We start from the raw sequence: 18,459 nt of genomic DNA on the forward strand, positions 1-18,459 counted from the left end.
GCCAGGAGGAAGCCTTGGGAGGAGGAGGAGTTCTAGAAGTTTCTAGAACTCCACCGCGGGAGTCTGCCTTGTGGACTCCTCACACAGTTTCTGGCCAGCGTCTGGCAGATGCTGCCTGAGAAAAGGCCCTCAGCCACCAGAGTTATGAGATGTGACTCCAGGAATCCGGACAGAAACCAGCTCCTCTGCTATTTCACTTCTTTCCGGAGCATCAGGACGGCCAAGAGCCTGGGGCTCCCCGGGAGAGGGCACCCCCGCATCTGGGGACGGCCCTGGGGGCCCTGACCACTGGCCGGGGTCAGGCCACCTCCTCCGCAGTGGATGTCCCCGCGGGCGGCCTCGTTCACTCCCTCCACCACCGCTCACTGAGCAGAAAACTGCCTTGACTCCTGTCCAGTTCCGTTCAGTCATTCATGCTCCTGCCCAGTAAGTGCCAACGGGACTCCTGGGAGCCGCGGGCGTGTGTGCCAGGAGCTGGCGTCACAGAGCAGGTGTCACACACACACTGGGAGGACAGCGGGGGGAACGGGCCGGGTGTGGCCTGCAGACACGGAAGACGGGGTCCAGCCCGAGGAGGCCCGGGGAGGCAGGCAGGGGCACACGGGTGATCCGGGACGAGAAGGATGACGGGCATTCGCTGGCGTTGCTGGATCCGCACGCAACCCACGCCCTTGTAGTAACGGAGCCTGCATTTTCCCTGGAGCGCCATCGCCTCCGTCGTTCTGTGCGGTGGGGGCTGGCTCCTCCCCTGAGCTGGGATGGCTCTGTGACCCAAGCCCAGCTAACCGCATCATCAGATTCCCCTGCCGGAGACTCACCCGGCGGCGGACACGGAGCCCTGGGCGGAGCATGACACTCTTGACTTTTCACCTAAATGACTGAGAAAGACGAGCGCTGAGCTTTCTAGAAGATGCAGGTATTCGTGAGACTCGGATCCCACATGGAGACCCATGGCACGAAAAGGGAATCAGATTTGTGAGACAGAAAGGGAAGACAAAACCGCGGAACTGTCACAGGAGCCCCTGGATCGAGCCACGTCTGAAGCCGTCACCCTGGATGTTTTTGTTATACGAGGCAGTGAATTCTAGTATTTGCGAGAGCTGCTTTGAGTTGTGTTTCTGCCACTTGAGACTGTATTACGACAAAAACAAACCTGCCTGATATTTTTCAATGCCATGTCAGGGTCTGCTTGGGGACTGGGAATTGGAAGAAACTCTCGTCCTAATAACGAAGATTTAAAAACTTGCTCTGGATCAGCGTTTCCCAGAGCTCTTAGTCATTCTGTATAAAGAGCCCCAAGTTCAATAGCACCCCGGGGAGCTCTGGCCTGACCACGGGGAACCTCTCTCTTCTCCTCTTCTAGAGGACACTGGGTTGCTTAGAGATTTTATGAGCTAATGTGTTTATGAATCTCAAACAGGGAGGGAGAGACCCAGCACTTCCCAGCCCAGTTGTCCTGGGAGTTTGTTTTGGAGGGCACACACGGAAACACAGCATCCTCCACGCACACGCACATGTGCACACACACGAGAATTTGGAAGTGAAACCGTAGGCATCCAAGTCTATTTCTGGAAACCACCTACTCTGGCTACAGGGGACATGGCGCGTCCTCGGGGCTCTGTCCGTTGGGCACCTGAGCACCTGAGCCTCTCTGTCTGCTCCCCTGCAGTGAAGGGAAGCGAGCCGCAGAGGCTCCCGGCAAGATGCTAAGACGTCTGCAGCGGGAGCCTCACACAGTCGTCCGAGGAACCGCCAGCCTTGTGCCCGATCAGAGTGTCTGCTTCCTGGACACGTTTTCCCAGCTCAAGCACATCTCGGTGCGACATTCTTCCATCTGGGATCCGACGCCCACGCGTTTGCCCCACGGCTCTCCCGCTTGCTGGGTCTCCGGATACTTGGGAGACGGTCTCTGTACGGAGGAGGGGCCAGGTCACAGGGTACTGGCCCGTGTGTCCGGCAGCGGGGTGGTCCTAATGACCCCTACCGTGGGGCCAGACTCCCTGGTCCAAATGCAGGCTCTGCTCTCCGTGGCTGGTTGGTGTTGGGAAGGTGAGTTTACCTCCCTGGGGGCTCAGCTGCCTCTCGTATAAAACGGGAATGACAACGGCCCTCCTGTGAGAACTACGTGAGTAGCTTATCCTTCCTGGTAAACAGTAAGCATTCAATGCGTGCTACTGGGAGGATAATGCAGGAGGAGAATGACTATCGGACGTAGAGCATCCAAGGTGAGTGAGATCCCTCCTGAGAGTTGCTGAGTAACCGAGCTCACTCAACAAGTGAGTGGGGGGGAAGTTGAGGTACGTGAACGTGTGCAAAGGATGTAGCCCAGCTCCGTGCGAACGGAAGTGTCCAATAGGTGTTCACTGTGAGAATGATGATGACGATGATGGTGATGGTGGTGACGATGGGGATGGTGATGGTGGTGATGATGATGGCGGTGACGATGGGGATGGTGGCGAGGGCCACGGTGGTTATCGTGATGATGGCGTTTATGGCGGTGGCGACAGTGGTGATGATGGTCATGGTGGTGATGCAGCGGTAGAGGTCGCGGTAATGGTGATGTCACGGTGATGTGACGGTGTGACGAACGAGTAGGCGGATGGGGAAGGGCAAGGAGAATCCACCAGGCGCATCTATGAGTGACCGCACGTGTGACCCTGCTGATCACAGCCGGACTTAGATAAACTCATCCACGTAATGAGTATTTCTCCAGGACTCACCAAGTGCCGAAGGATGTTCTAGGACTTTCTCCTACAGGGAGGCTCTCACGTGTGCACAGTAGGTCAGGTGTGAGGCTATTCTCTGCGGCCTTGACAGAATAGCAGAACTGGCCCCAGCACCCATCGGCAGGAACACGGGGGGGCACGGAGGACCTTTCCCCGAACTCCACGCTGGAGGCTCCCCCGCCGTTTCTTCCCACGTCCCCCTCCGTCCGGCAGGGGCCGCCCCCCTGGGGCAGTGACAGAGGGTCTGTCCGAGAAGAGGGTCCCCCACTCTCTGCGGTCTCTGAGGCACACGGCAGGAGCCCAGCACCTGGCTGAGCGTGTGTGTTCAGAGGCGGGAGAACGAGGGTGAGGAGACAGCCAGCAGGCATATCTTGGGCTCTGGGGCCACGGGATGCCTGGCTCTGTTCCCAGGGCCGCCCCAGACCCGCTGTGTGGCCTCAAGGAAGTGCCTGACCCTCGCGGAGCCTCCAGGGTCTCCCTATGGAAACAGGCCGTGAGTGTCTTCCTCATGAGCTGTTAGGATGAAAGGGACATGGTCATGCGACGTAAGATAGGATGCTTGATGTGTGAGGCTAATGTATATGATGACCTTACTCTTCGGAACTGTCCCCGATACTGTCGCAGATTCCCAGGGGACAGGGGTGTTTGCACCCCCCGCACACCTGCCAGCCCAGGATCAGGTGCTCCCTTGGCACTCATCCCCCCTCCTCAGGTTGTCAGCAGGTCAGAGCAAGACCAGGGCGGACGCCGCGGGAAGAAGCCTCTGCGAGAGGGGCGCTCCTGCAGCGCCGTGTCCCCGTGCCCTGGGTCAGCCTCTGGCACTGGCTTAATTAGTAACTGAAGGTCAAGAGGGCCCCACCACCCACAGGCTCTGTGTTTAGGCCCCCAGCTGGTTCCCACCCGAGCAGAATGAAAGATGCGATTCTCCAGCCCTGAGGAAACTCATTCCGGGGAAGCTGACGCGAAGAGAGACGGAGGTGTTGGGCCTGCGAGAAGCCAGCCCCGCCGCACGTGCAGAGAGCCCCCCTCGGGGCCAGTGCGGGGTTCCCTCCTGCGCCGTGCTGGGCACTCGAGCTGCTTGGCTCCAGCCAAGTGCTGCCAGTAAGGACAGAGTCTGGGTTGCCGGCTTGTTCAAGAAAGACTCAACGTGGAGCGCTGACGTCTCGTCTGGTGTCCTCTCCAACCCTGTGCAGCCCACATGGAGCACTGCAGGCTGGACTGAGCTGACAGGTCGCTGTCTCGTGGCCCCGTCCCGCGACAGGCTCTGAGATGGGTGCCCCTGACCATGGAGGCCGGCGGGGGGGGGGGGGGGCGAGACCCGCGAAGGCCTCCATTTCAGGTCGATGAATCCACGGATACCTGTGGTGCTTGCCGTGCCCGTGAGCGTGTGTGTGCGTGCACACGTGCACACGCACCTGGGAGTCCCATCGAAGGACCTGCAGAGCTGGTCAGTGACCCCCCAGGGGAGGTACTCAGGGAGGAAATCGCCTCAGGGCCCGACACCTCTGTACGTCTGAGGTGTTCTTTTCTGGGAATTCTAACCCAAATCGAAGCTCTCAGCTTCACAGAGTTCAGCTACTTGCCCTGCAGAGCCTCAGTGTGTTCCGTCGACCGCCCGGTTCCCTCCCGAGCTGGGCGCCAACAAACCACCACCCGATTTCTCATCCGCCAGAGACGCCTGAGCCGAGCTGTGATGACGGGCCCGGGGAGGGTGGCGATCGGGGCGGGCAGGGAGCCGCAGGAAGCACACGGACAGTGAGCACTTGGCTACAAGTCCTCCGGCTTTCCGCGACCTGGTTTAGAGGGGCAGACATATGCGGGTTTCCGGGGTCTCCACTGAGAAAGCGAGAGTGTGAATGTCTGAAACAGGCCCGGGCCCGGGGAGGGATCAGGTGGGCAGGTGGGGCCGGTGGGGCCGGGCCCTCCTCCTCTTGTCCCTCACCTCCCTCACTTCTCTTGCGAAACTAGCCGGCCTGTCCGAGCTTCACAGGAGCCAGTCCACGTGAGCTGGTCTTCAGTCGCTCTCCACTCTGCTCCAGCCAGTGGGCACCTGCGGGAAACACGCGGAAATTATGAAACAGGCGAGAAGCGTCTGCTAACGGCGGAGCGCGTCCACGTGAGGGCGACGTGAGGCGTTAAGGCATGAGCCGGGCGAAGGCTGTCTTCCCCAAACAACACGTCAACAAGACACAGACACGCAGGTACCCGTAAGCGTGTCTGTCAACGGAAACTGTTGCCTAATACTGCCCATGCCACTTGTCCCGGCCAGAGCGTCCTTCTGCCAGATCAGAAAAGTAACCACAGCACGAGTGTCCACAGCGATGAAGCCACCCCAAGCCCCAAACCACGAGGAGCATATCTGCAGTGGCCGTCCTGCCCTCTCCGTGCTGGCGAGCCTACAGTCTGCTCGTTCCTCTGGAAAGATCTGGGGTTCTGCTCAAATACCTGATCACCAAGTCCAGAGGCAGGGAAAGAACTCAAAGGCGCAGAACCCGTACTGGCAGTTAAAACACCGGTGGCTAAGACAGTCGCTCTCCAGGCCGTGTCCGGCCGTGCAGGCCGCGATCAACCACGGCAGACACAGTCTTCTAGGACAGACACTAACGTGTGCAGATCGCTCGGCCCCTCAGCACCCGCACCTCCCTCCGTCTGTCCGTGTCTCAGAGTTTCCTTGGGGTTCAGGAACCAGTCCCCTGGTGGCCCTTACCCGTGGTGTCAGGGGTTGGAGGGTCTGGCGACGCTTCCCCGAAATCTCCCTCTCGACGGGTTACTGACGCAGACACCAGAACTAGGCTAAGGCGTGGAGGCTGACTGCGTCTCCACCAGGCGGGGCCCCTTGCTGCACCCTGCAAGCCTCGGCTCAGAAGCCACCTCTCGGCCGACACAGGGAGGCCCCGCAGAGCCACTCTCAACTCCCGCAGGCCCTGATGGTGCCTGAGCAATGCGCGTGCCCCTTCCCTCCAGGCGACAGAACTCCCTGGGAGGTGCGCGTGCCCAGACGACAGACGACAGAACCCACTGGGAGGTGCGTGTGCCCAGCGGGGCGTATCTCTCAGGCACCTGCATGGTTCCCACCAACCCGACGGGGGCAGAGGAGCGGGAATCCTAGGTGGTGGGTTCCTTTAAGGGGTGGACTCGGCCTCGCCGTTGTCTTGCCAGGAACGCAGCTGTGATGGGAGAGGTGGAGCAGCCCTCTTGTAGCACAGAGGAGCATGGGATGCCCACACCACACGCTGTGGCAGATGCTCAGGGCACCTCGGCGGCCACACCAGCCCTGGACTGCCCTCCTTGGGTCCGGTGGCGAGCAAAGTGAGATCCCATCGGGCTGGCTGTTGGTTCTGAACAAGCACAAAATCACATACTTCTCACCCTCGTACCCTCAAATGCCACTGCTGCCAGGGGGGACTAAGAGGGAAGGGAACCAGAAGTAAAACGTCAGGCCTTCACAGAACTTAACACCACGTATCAGGCTGTCGGCCCACAGGACCCCCGTCCAGACACCGCCCGGGAGAAAGGCGGCTGCCCCGGGAGAGCACGTGGGCAGGTCTGGCCGCAAGGACAGCGATGGGGACGCCCACTCCCCATTCCCCCTGCGCCAAGCACCCAGGCCTGAGCGCGGCCCGCAGAGTCACGCTGGCCTGGTGCTCAGACAGGGCCTCACAGCCCCTCTCTGCCGAGGCTGAGCAGCAGGGCCCAGGGGCACGAGTGAAGTCCAGCAGAGCCCCCGCCGCCCCTGCCCCACGGGATGTTCTCACGGGAGCCGTCCCCTCGCCGCTGTGGGGACTCCACCTGGGGGTCCCGGCTGGAGGCTGGAGGCCCTGCGCTCCGGGAGGTGGGAGGAGAGGGGGCTGCGAGGGGGGCTGGAAAGGGGGGATCCACTGGGGTCAGATGTCAAATCAGTGCCCAGAATGGAAGCCCACTCTTCACTTGGAAGCCGAGGCTACACGGGTCCAGCGGGCTGGGGCTGATGGGGTGTCAGACCTCATGCTCTCCACCCGCGTCAGTCCGTGGCTCTCCCAGGCCCCTTCCACATGTGGGCGCTGTCTCTCCGGCCCCGATCTCGCACTCCCAGCCTCCGGACTTATGGAGCACACGTCTACTCTTCATGCTCACCCCACCGGCCGTGTCTTGTGGCAGTCGCCCGAGGGACCAAGACACCTTCCACGACCCTTTGGTCCCAAGCATCCCTTGGGCCACCAGTCGGCTCAGACCCACGTGATCCTTTTCTGGGGCCGAGGCTGAAGCTCTCCCCATGCGCCACGGGGGCTCCAGGTGGGCGCAGGTGGGCCTGCGGACTGTCACCACACCAGGGGACAGCATAGCCATTTCCTTACGTTAGCGTGTCACGGGACCATCCCTCCTGATTTCATCCAGCTCTTCTGACAGCTGTGGGCGACACAGCCTCAGTTCGGAGTCCTCTCTCCTGGGCTCAGATCCCGCCCCCTGCGGACTGCCCACCTGGAGTCGGGGGGTGGCCGACATGCCCTGGCCCTCCTCTCCCGCCTCCTTGGCCATGGCGGATGCTGCCTACACTGCTTGCTTCCTGAGATCTGTGACTTGTTTTACTGTGGAACAAACACCTCAGGTGAGGTCTTGGCATGGATGCAGGACCACAGCCGTTCGCCTGGGGCCCATCCTGGGGCCCCCCGAGGTCTTGTGTCACATTCCACCCTCCATCTGCATCAAAAGCATCCCAACTGTCGCTTCCGGCCCTCCTTCTGGAATGTTCTGTCCAGGTGCCTCTTGCCCAGATTACAAATCATCTATCCCAGACACCCTGGGTCGACTTTCTCCAATGCAGACGTTCTAACACGTCATTTGCTGAGCATCACATGAGGCTTCCGAAGGGACCTCTGACCTTTCCATGCTGTGTCCTCCCCGCTCCCACTCCTGAGTCATCGGCTGCAGGGCCGGGGCAGCTGTCACTCTGTAACAGTACAGGGTGAGCACTAACCATCCTAACCGCTTGTTTCCAGCGGCATTTCTCAGGAGACACACATTTTCCACAGCCAGAAAAAAAACCTTCCTTGCTAATTTATTAAACTGCTTTATAGCCTAGGTCTGACCAAAAGAGTTTAGGATCGATATAAGTAATCTCTGTCTCTCTCTCTCTCTCTGTGTCTCTCTCAAACGGTCTTCCGCTGGGAAAAATATTGTTTTAATAACACAAACTGCAAAGCGGACTTCCCTAACACGTCCTCGGATGGAACATTTGCGGATACCCAGCTCCTCAACCAGAGACACGGCCCCGAGGGGCCCGCAGCGGCACCTCCCAAGGAGATAATATTTTCTATTCTGTGAGAGCCGGCACAGGTTTAAAACACTGCGAGAGGCTGATCTAATTTAGAGCCTGGCTCCAGGGCTGTCACGAATAACAAGCCAAACGTTTCCATTTTATTTTCCGCTAACGGCGATCGGTTCCACTCAGAGTGGAAAGTAGGCTTTAAGGGGCCTGGCTTCTGCCCCGCGGAGCTGCCCAGGAGGGTCCTAACCGGTGACCTCCATGCCCCTCACCCGCTGACTCACATTTCTGTCCATCCCTCTGCCTCACGCTGACCTACTAGCGCCCCGCTGAAGGGGTTCACAAGTACGTCACCTGGGCCCCACTCACCTGTCCCCCCCCGGCCCCCCCGCCCTGTGCCCACGCCCTGCCCACCCACCTGGCCCAGAGCTCAGGAGAACTTGCACCCGCATCTCCAGACCCACCTCCTGGCTCATTGCGCCCTGATTTTCACCAAGGGCACCAGCCCTCTGGAGGGGACTCCTGTCACCAGGGACCCAGCCGGCTGTGCACCCTCTATCTGGCTGCGGTGAAGCTGCCACCAGAGCTGGGAGGGGACGTTCTGATGGCATTCGGTCAGCCCTGCCCCCACTGCCCTTCCAGGTCACCCGAGCTGTTTCCTCTTCTGCATCAAGCAGCCAGGGTCAGTCAGGGTCACTCGTGTTCAAACATCCTTACCGATGAAGACACGAGAGGAGAGTGGAGGGGAGACGCCGCCCCATCACCAGCGTCCTCAGGAGGCCGCCTCACCATCGCCACCAGGAAGCACTCCTGCACTGCAGCCCCGCTCTGCCGCCCCCTCCGTCGGACCCCAGCTGGGCCCTGAGCCAGCGGCCGCAGCGGGGACTCGGCGCCCTCAGACATGGGGAGCGAGCCCCTGGCCAGGCCCCGGTGTGAGGACACTGGTCCACGTGGAAAGGGCGAACAGCGTTTCCAGTCTGTCGATGCGCCGACAAGGGCCTGGTGAGTCGTCCACACGTGCTTCAACAACTGGAAAAAAATCACAGAAGAACCAAGTCAAAGCACCTGATGTTGCCGCCGGGAGACGCAGGGTACTCGTGAGCACACGCGGCTCCACGTGCCTGACCCGAGCGGGCCGGCAACCGGGCCACACCGGCCGCACGAGACAGAGGCGGAGGGCGCTTCAGTGACACGACACAATCCACGGTGACCGTGACATGGTGACTCTCCATGCCGCGACCCTGCCTTCTCCAGTGACGCTAACAGCAGTGAACCGTGAGAATAAAACCTTTACCCGCGTTGTCATTACTGTCTCAGAGAATCACCTACACCCTTAACAACTGAGCAGTTTGTGTCCCAACAAAGGAGCATACACTCCCAGGCTTTTACTGTGAATCATTAATTTTGTGTACGGTTTTTTCTCAAAAGAGAATAATAGTCCCGCAATTTAAGTGGCTGACTTTGCAGTGTACCTGCCTCCAAATCTCTTGATGAACTGAGCCTCCTGGGTGACTAACGGATGTGTGTGTGTCGTATGACGACTCAGGAACATGCCATGTTTGCTTCTTGAGGCACGAACAGCAATGAGAACAGAGACCCCACAGGCGGATGCAGACGGAGGCCGGAATCCTCCTCCGGAAGAGAACAGGGAAGGGATGGGTGTGTGTGAGGATGGGGGCAGCAGACCCTGGGGTCTCAGAGACCTGTCCTGCGGCCCCCACAGCCTCGCTCTCGCATTCACCCTTTCTAGCCTCTGATTTCCAGCTACGAGGTTATTATTTGTATCTCATTCATTCATCCTATGTGTATTTAATGAATTCCTATGGTCACTGCTGTGCATCTCGTGACAAACAAAAACACATGAGCTGACAATCTAGTGGAAAAGACAAATAGGAACTGAAGGACCCCATGAGGTGTGTAAGTGTCACCAAGGAAAAGGAGACCACACAGTCATGCCCACCTGGTCCAGAAAGGACAGGGAAGGTCCCTTGAGGAATGACAGCAGAGCTGATATGGGGGACCTCTGGGAGTGGCCAGGAAGGGGAGCAGGGAGGGTGTTCCGGGCAGAGGGAACAGCATGTGCAAAGGCCCTGGGGCTGGAGCAGGGACGGACAAGGAAGGAGGTACAGGCGAGGCTGAGATGGGCAGGCTGGGCCTTGGGCCTTACTTACTCAGGTGTGAGGGGAGCAGGGCAGGTCCCCAGCAGAAGGGGCAAAGGACGAGACGTGTTTCTTTAAAAGCTCATTCAGTCTGCCCCAGGAGTGCAGAGTGGGTGAGGGAACATCTGTGGAAGCCACTAGACCGGTCAGGGGGCTGTGCAGGCACCAGGCAAGACACGATGCTGTGTTCCCTTGGGGTGGAGGCTGTGGAGATGGGAAAAGCAGATGGATTCCAGGCAATCCAGGGGATTCTGGGCAAGAAATGAACAGGTTGGTGATGGGTCAGATACGAGGGGAGTGAAGGAGACAGAATATAAGGGATGAGTAAGTCGATGGACCGGGGTTCCGTTTACTAAGTTGGAAACGCCTAGGGAGTTCCGGAATGAGGGAACAGAGCTTGCTCCTGGCTCGCTGACTTTGCTGCACACGAGCGGCCTGCCGCGCACGTCAAGGGAATGCCGGGACGTACGCACGTGCAGCTAGGAGACAGGAATGCCGCACACACGTGGATTTCGGGTCCCTCAACGTGTGGGCCGTCTCGAAGGCCGGGGACCAGAGGAGAATCTGCGTGGGACACGTAACACCCGGGCCGAGGCGGGAGAGCTGGATGGGAAGACCGGGCAGGAGGAAACCCGGGCGCACGTGGCAAAGCCATGTGTGAAGGGGGTGCACAGAGGAAGGGGTGGTCAGTGATGGTGTCGGGTCTGCGGGGCGGCCCGGGTGCGCACGGGGAGACGGATACAGTGACTCCCGGGCACCGGTGGCCTTGGCAGGATGCGTCTGCGTTGAGTGTGGAAGAGAACCGGAAGAGAGTGGGTGCCCTGGTGAGGAGCCGGTGCAGCCGAGACACTTCGGACCAGGCCAGCCGTGAGCAGAGCTCCGCGGAAGCGTGCGGCCACAGGCGGGGCTAGCGAGCGGGACAGACCGGAAATGGAGGGTAATTCCTGCCGGGAAGCAGGGTTCAATTCAGGGGCCAACAGGCCGGGAAGGTGACAGACAATGAAGCGGGCAGGGCGGTGTGCAAACGGGGCGGTGCCTGCCGGCAGCTCCGGCCACGGAAATGCAGGCCCAGTGCCGGCAGATCATGGAGGCGTTTTTGTTTCTGTTTTAAAGCTGAGAATCCTGCAGGCTTAGCTGATTTTCAGGAGAAACGCACATCTGCAAGCAGCTGCCGGACAGCCCGATAAAGGGAGGAGGGGACCCAGGTATCCCTGTGTGTCTGCAGGAGGTGGTGCTCAGGGGAGGAGGGGACCCAGGTGTCCCTGTGTGTCTGCAGGAGGTGGTGCTCAGGGGAGGAGGGGACCCAGGTCCCCGTGTGTCTGCAGGAGGTGGTGCTCAGGGGAGGTGGGGACCCAGGTGTCCGTGTGTCTGCAGGAGGTGGCACTCAGGGCTCCCCGTGCGGCTTGTGCGACAGCTACTTCTCAGCGAACTGCACCCCCGTTTCTGCCACTAGACCAGGGACTGCACTGGGTGGTCTGTGTTTATCCTCCCCCTTCACACTCACATTCTTCTCTCGCAAGTCCTTCCTCAAAGAGCCCTGAAGGCTCTTCTTCTTCTGGGTCCCCGAAAACACGTGCTCGATGTCAAATGCCCTGAAAGCCACAGTGGCCTCACTGACACGGAGCAGGCTCTCAGCTCCGTGTTCCGGCAAGTCCACGGGAGATCCGTCTGCTCAGGGCTCCAAGGAACCTGCCAGGAGGAGACAGCACTTGGCCTCAAGTCACACTTGCCCACCAGGAAAATCATCTCTCCGCAGGACGTGTGTTCTTGGCGACACCGAAGACGTCCTGAAATGCCGGAGGGCAGCACAGCAGACTCCTGCACGAGCCGAGGCCTCCCCGAGCCTGCTCGGTGGGTGTGTCGCCCGGGGTCATTTCGGATCTGCAGAGCCAGTCGTGGTCCTCCCTAAGGACCCCGCCTCCCGTGGTGCTCCAGAGACAGTGACCGAAGCACGGCCCGGTGGTGACATACCCGAATCAGGAATGTGGCTCCGCACCTCACAGAACAGTTCCACTGCATTCTGACTTGATAACTTGGGGTGCTGACTGGTGCTCAGACGGTCGGAAATGAGAAAATGTGAAAACACATGCATTTTCTCCTCTTTCTGATGAAATGCCAAGTTAAATCCCACTTTGAGCGGGAAGAGCAGACTCTTGGCTCATTACCCAGATGTAACTTGGCCGTGCCGGTCGGTTTAGCCCCGTTTGTGACAAATACACTACTGAGACTGCTGGGTTCAAATACATTTCTGATGCTGAAGTCTGGAATCTCCCACGGCTGTGAGGAAAGACAGAAGAAATTTTCCGTTGGTTTAAAAAAAAAAATCTCTCTAATAACTGCTGTCTCGCCTCCAGATCTCCTGCACCAGAAACGGGAGACTCCACCTTAATCCACGTTCTCCTCTGCTAACATCCTGTCTGAACTGTGACAGCCGGCAGCTACTTGGCCGGGGTGCGTGCAGGCCGCTTGCGCGGTCTGCAGAGGACGCCGGTCCCAGTGGCTGATCTAGACCTTAGCCTACGGGAAAGCCTCACTATTCCTGTTATGAAGTTTCCTGCTCCCAGACGATGAGAATTAAGAAGCTAACAAAGAAACTCCGGCAAGCAATGGTCTGTAAATGCCTAAATTCACTATGCCGATCACCGCCACTAAAGAAAAGAAAAACGACACTAACATAGAAGAAGGCATATAACTGGCCAAAACGAGAACAGAACACGTTCCTCTAATGTTAATATGACAATTTCCTGCCATCTCTCAAAATAAAACTCAGGATAATAAAAAAGAAACTTTACACGAGGCAAAAACATGACACCTAGGTTCTAAAGTCCACTGGCAACTGACTACAAATGGCAAATTCTGACACGTCTGTTTCGGAAGCCATCAGCCGCCTCGTCTGATGCCTGGCGGAGGGCGTGAGATGGGCTGCGTCTGCCTGCAGGGAGGGTCTGTAGGAGGCCTTCTCTGGGAGGTTCTACCAACACCTCCAGGGTGGAGAAGGGAGGGCCACCGGGACTATGGGAGGAGGAGCCCACAGCACACAGCTTTAGAAGGGACCCATGGAGATGGAGAAAGGTGGGTGGAGACCGGGAAAGTCTGGAGGTCAAGTCAACAGGTTAGAAGTGGGCTGTCTAGGAGGGACCCTCACCCAAACTGAAAACCTCAGCTCTGCATGAGCCCATGTGAAGAGGACGGAGAGACAAGCTACAGGCTGGAAGGAAACACTGGCAAACCGTACATCTGACAACGAAATAATGTCCGGAATACGTTAACAACTCTCAGAGTTAACCAGTGAAAATACAAACAATCCTATTAGAGACTGCACAAACCACAGGAACAGACGTCTCACCAAAGAGGACGTATGAATGGCAAATAAACCCATGAAAAGATGCTCCACGTCGCTAACCACCAGGAAAACGCAAACGAAAACCACACATCTGTCGGAACGGCTGAAATAGAAAGTTGCGAGTGAGAACAGCAAATGCTTAGAAGGTGGGGAATCAGGTCAGTCACACGTTGCTGGCGGGGACGTGTCATGGTACAGCTGCCGTGGAAACCAGATTGGCAGTTTCATATAAAACTAACCTACAACATGGGGCGCCTGGGTGGCGCAGTCAGTTAAGCGTCCGACTTCAGCCAGGTCACGATCTCGCGGTCTGTGAGTTCGAGCCCCGCGTCGGGCTCTGGGCTGATGGCTCGGAGCCTGGAGCCTGTTTCCGATTCTGTGTCTCCCTCTCTCTCTGCCCCTCCCCCGTTCATGCTCTGTCTCTCTCTGTCCCAAAAATAAATAAAAAACGTTGAAAAAAAAAATTAAAAAAAAAAAAAACAAAAAACAAAAAAAAACTAACCTACAACCACACTATCCCACGACTGCGCTCTTGGGCGTTTCTCCCAGAGAGAAGAAATGTTCCTACAGGAAACTGCACGTGAATGTTTCCAGCAGCTCTATTCATAACGGCCCCAAAACCTGAGACAGCCCTGCTGTCCTTCAACGGGTGAATGGCCGAACAAACTACACCCGGGCCGTGGAACACTGTGCAACGATGGAAAGGAATGAATTGCTGACGTAGGCAAAAATTTGGATGAATCTCCAGGGAATTATGCTCAAATGAGTGTCGTGGGGAGGAAAGGTCCTCAAGTATGGACCCAGGGAGGCTGGAACAGGAGATGGCAGTGAGAGTGACAGTCCTCATCGTCCCGAGTGCAGTCAACAATCTATGACTCGATCAGTGGCTGTGGTCTTCTGAGATGGGGACGGAAGGGCGACTGCTATCGAAACAAAAGGGGCACTCGCATAGATTTGGTGTCTGGCGTGTGGCAAGACACTAACAATCATCAGAGGGTTGGAACAGAGTGAACGGAATGGGTGAAGTGAGTGGAAGGGGTGGGATGGAACAGAATGAACGTGTGGATAGAACTGCATCGAAGCTCCTTGCAAAAATTCTTCTTTAACTTCTCTTCCCTTTATCACGCATGCTTGCCTTCTCCTCGGTAACTGTCTCGGTAAGATCACAACCTCAGAGTCAGCGGGCGTTTCAGGAACACCCTGAACTATAGCTGCAGTGACTGCAGATATGAAACAAACACAACTTTTGGGAGAAGGTTACTAAGTCAGCTAAAAAGAAACTTTTTAAAAAGCGAGCACACAGTTCACACCTACGTTATCAATGACTTGGGCATTTTCACCCGTTGAAAGAGAAAGCTGCCGTAGAAGGGAACTGAAGTTTTGATGCAACAGGGCCAACCTTAACAGCCTAGTCTACGTTCCCAAAAGTGCTTCTCAGGTACAAGGCATTGCTTCTCTCGCCTCGGACCGTCACGCAAGGTCACGGAGAATTGGCCAATTTATCCCCATTCCCCCGAGGAAGCATATTCTCCCGTCCCCAAACCACATCTTTTCTATTCATTCACACGTTCCTCGTTGCAGGGCCACTCTATGAAATCTTCAACATGGCCTCAGATGCTCTTTACTCAACGTTAACACCCAGAGATCAGCCCTGGCTGCCACTGGAGGGGCTTTTCTGCTACAGACGGAGAAAAGGAAGGAGCGCTTCCCCGTTCGGCCCACTGCGCGCCGCACCCTCCCCTCCCCCCCCGCCACCAAAAGCTCTCCTTGTGATCACAAGGAAAAACAACTGTCCTAAGTGCAAGACCAAGTCAGAGAAGGGAAAGTCACCCATCTGCACATGGCGTGGCTGGTGGTGAGGAAACAGCCTAACAAGTCCTGGGAGAGTGGGTGGTGATGCCTCCAGGGAAAGACGGTGACTACGTACAGGCATCACAGGGTCTTTGAAATCCACTGCCTCAGCAACCCTTGAAAATAAAAGGGACATTATTACAAAATGGCAAAGGAGGGCATTCAGCTAGAAAATGGGTTTAAAACCTAATATTAAACTTCAAATTATTGAGCCAGTGATCCTTTTGGGTGAAATTTTCAATTCTATCGCTGAACGCTACTCTATTTAAGACTCTGTTCTGGAACCTACAGGCATATCCAGAAAGATGAAATATAATCCCTTGGCCACAGATAACAGACAATTTAGTTAAGGTCCAGCAGAATGGCCCAGGAAGCTGACGGACGACAGAAAGAGTCCACACAACTGGGGACAGAATCTCAGCAATCCCACATCACCATCTGTGTGACCTTGGGGAGACCACTTGTACCGCCAGAACTTTAATTTTCCTAATTATAAAATGGTGTGATAAATCGTAGTGGTGGGGGGGGTGGGAAGAATAAAAAATCTTTTCTCCCCTACACCTCCCAGCTCCACCGGCTGGGCCTCGGGAACCAGACTGGCCACAGAGAAACGAGAGAAGCAGAAGCAGAAGTTTCCTCGCACGTCCACCAGAGCGTCCAGTGATGAGCAACTCCAAGGGCGGCTGGTCGCTGGGCTCACGCAACACGTAACTAAAAGAACAAGCTTTGGGAGGAGGACAAGGACTTCTGAGTTTCCAGGGCACCATGTCGTGGGAAGGGAAACATATGGGGAGCTAGGGAAGAGGAAGCCAAGTCCGTGAGCCGTGTTCTGTGGATCCCGAGGCGCGACCCCTGGGCTGGCGAGATTAGCTCCTGGAGCTAATCTGGAGATTAGCTCCTGTTCCTCCCAGCAGAAAGGAGACAAAAGACACCTCTCCGAGTCGATGTCCTCACTTTAGGCAAACAGGTGCAGAGCAGGGAGTTTTCTTTTGTATCTGCTTCTTCATAACTTCCTATCACGCCTTCAGCCCGAAATAATCCGCACGTGTCAGTGGCACCTCTTGGGGTGGGTGGCACATCTGAACGCACTTCAGGGGACGTCTGCTGTCCCGCTGCCCAGCTGCCCCGTTCTTCTGGTAAAGGCCCTCAGTTTCCCTCCAGGTGACCGCCCCTTCCCTTACCTGCAGCCCACGTAAGTCGAAGTTGACTCCATCCGTGGCTGGGAAGCAACCCGTTACGTGGCCTCAGTTAACAGCGCGCCGTCTCCCTCAGGCCGCCGTGCCTGTTCGCGGATGAGTGCGTGACCCAGGCAAGTCCAGGAAGGAAGGTGCAACAACACTCGGACGGAATGCTGGCTCGGGGACGCGGTGCCGAGGGAGGAGGCCTGGGAAGGGAGAGACCGTGAGCCGCTCAGAACGGAGAGGCTTCCCATCAAGTGGGTGTGGAGCGGAGCTGCGGCCAAAGCTCACGTACCCACAGGCCTTGCCAACCACACGTGCCAAAGAATGAGTCTGCCTTTGCTTCAGACACTTCAGGCTGGGTCTTCTGTCATTTATAAGGCAATTAAAATATCCCACCTGGTACAGAAAAGCCGATGCAGAACTGAGACAGCACTGACGGTCTACAGTAGGTATTGAATACACGACGACTGTGCCAACGTTCCTGCCACCTGCAATCATTTAACCCCTCCCCCGGTCACTCGGCCACCTGCTTCTTCTTTCCTCATCTGCACCCCTTGTGCCTCCCAGCTCAGTTGTCCAAAGCGCCCACTGAGATTTCCACGCGTCCCCGTGGGGGGCGAGTCCCGAGCCCTGGCCGTCATCTGACACTGAACAAGGCCCGTGTTTCCCTCCTTCAACAACGGGTTTTCTCTGAAAGACAGACTGGAACAGCCAGGATGCAGCCAGGATGCCCCAGTCACACAGTGAGGCCGTGCTGGTCCGGGGGGGGGGGGGGGGGGGGGGGGGGAGTGGAGGCGGCTCGCAGCACGCACCCTTGCCCCAGCACTGCCCCAGCACTGCGTCCTGACTCCTCCCATGCTTCCCGGATGCAGAACGGGCCTCCAGGAGGCGCGCAGGGGGGTCCCAGGGGGAGAACAGCCGGAGCCTCCCCTTCTCCGGCTGGGCCACTCCCTCATCAGGAGACGCGACCGAGGCAGGGCAGGGCAGAACCCGGGGCGCCGCGCATCCGAAGCCCCTCCCCCGGCCTGAGACCGCCTGCGAAAGGGCGGCGGAGACACGCAGCGCCGTGTAATACACACCAAAGACACGTGTCGGGATGAGATCCGACCCGGAGCCCCTTTTCCTCAGTGACTGCCCCCCCCCCCAGCCCCTCTGCCCCCCTACACGCGGTGCTCACGCCGGACAGGACGGCTGCTCCCCGCGTGGGAAAGGAGACTCCGCTGGTGACCTTGGGCTGCAGGCTGCGGGTCCAGGCCGGGGCGGAGCCTGCGACCGTCCGCCGCTTCGCACCGTGAGGCTGGTCCGCGAGGAGGCAACGACAACCTCACAGTCACACCGGTGCTTCGAACGCGCGCCAACGGGCTTCTGTTCTGTAGTCACATCCCTGCTGTCGAGCATGACGACAGGCAGCATTTCTTGTGCGCTGATCGCGGGCCAGCGTCTGTCCTCACCACCAGCCGAGACAGAGGTGACGTCACCACCCATTTCTGGGACAGGGAAGTGACCAGAGAGGTCACACAGAGGAGCGGGACAGTGAGCCCCGTCCGGTCACCCAGGCCAAGGGGCTCCAGACCGTCTGCACCGAGACGACGGGCCACTGCGAGGCTGGAGGTCAGGAGCAGGTCCCGGCCCGACCTTGGGAGCCCCGGGGTGAGACGGACGCAGCCGGGGGCCCCTGTGTCACTGCGTGAAGGGCACCCCCACTGACCGTGCTGGACCCGGCACCGGTGAGAAGTAGACGCCTCGGTGCTCGGCCTCCGACAGGTGACGTGTTACTGCGGCAGCGATGGGGGCGAGCAGGTGGCGAGACTGACAATGACACGCTTCCCGTTTGGATCCCGGGCTCCCGACGCAGACATCAGGAGGGTGACACCATCCACGCACCAGCACGGGGGGGGCCAGCCGCCCTGTCACCCTTCTGGGAAGCCCCGCCCCAGTGGGCACCTTCATCCACGCT

General features: G+C 58.1%; 2 long non-coding RNA genes across 5 annotated transcripts; both read right to left on the reverse strand.

Annotated features, from left to right (window-relative positions):
- Nucleotides 1-186: 186 nt before the first annotated feature.
- On the reverse strand, nucleotides 187-12,572 carry LOC109260087 (uncharacterized). 3 transcript variants are annotated; one of them, XR_002076854.2, is made up of 6 exons: nucleotides 12,099-12,572; nucleotides 11,632-11,816; nucleotides 10,140-10,331; nucleotides 9,441-9,600; nucleotides 8,686-8,997; nucleotides 187-878 (listed from the first exon to the last, which is right to left on the reverse strand). It is a non-coding gene; the product is annotated as an uncharacterized LOC109260087 (long non-coding RNA). The 3 variants fall into 3 exon arrangements; XR_002076853.2 differs by having other exon boundaries at nucleotides 9,441-9,533; nucleotides 12,099-12,570; XR_002076855.2 differs by lacking the exon at nucleotides 9,441-9,600 and having other exon boundaries at nucleotides 12,099-12,567.
- A 1,945-nt stretch (nucleotides 12,573-14,517) lies between these two features.
- On the reverse strand, nucleotides 14,518-18,234 carry LOC109260093 (uncharacterized). 2 transcript variants are annotated; one of them, XR_008422027.1, is made up of 4 exons: nucleotides 17,680-18,234; nucleotides 16,503-16,705; nucleotides 15,398-15,437; nucleotides 14,518-14,690 (listed from the first exon to the last, which is right to left on the reverse strand). It is a non-coding gene; the product is annotated as an uncharacterized LOC109260093 (long non-coding RNA). The 2 variants fall into 2 exon arrangements; XR_008422026.1 differs by lacking the exon at nucleotides 14,518-14,690 and having other exon boundaries at nucleotides 15,270-15,437.
- Between the last annotated feature and the right edge of the window lie 225 nt (nucleotides 18,235-18,459).

This window comes from Panthera pardus, unplaced genomic scaffold (assembly GCF_024362965.1).
Source record: "Panthera pardus isolate Hobbes unplaced genomic scaffold, ASM2436296v1 HiC_scaffold_14, whole genome shotgun sequence".
NCBI lineage: Eukaryota > Metazoa > Chordata > Mammalia > Carnivora > Felidae > Panthera > Panthera pardus.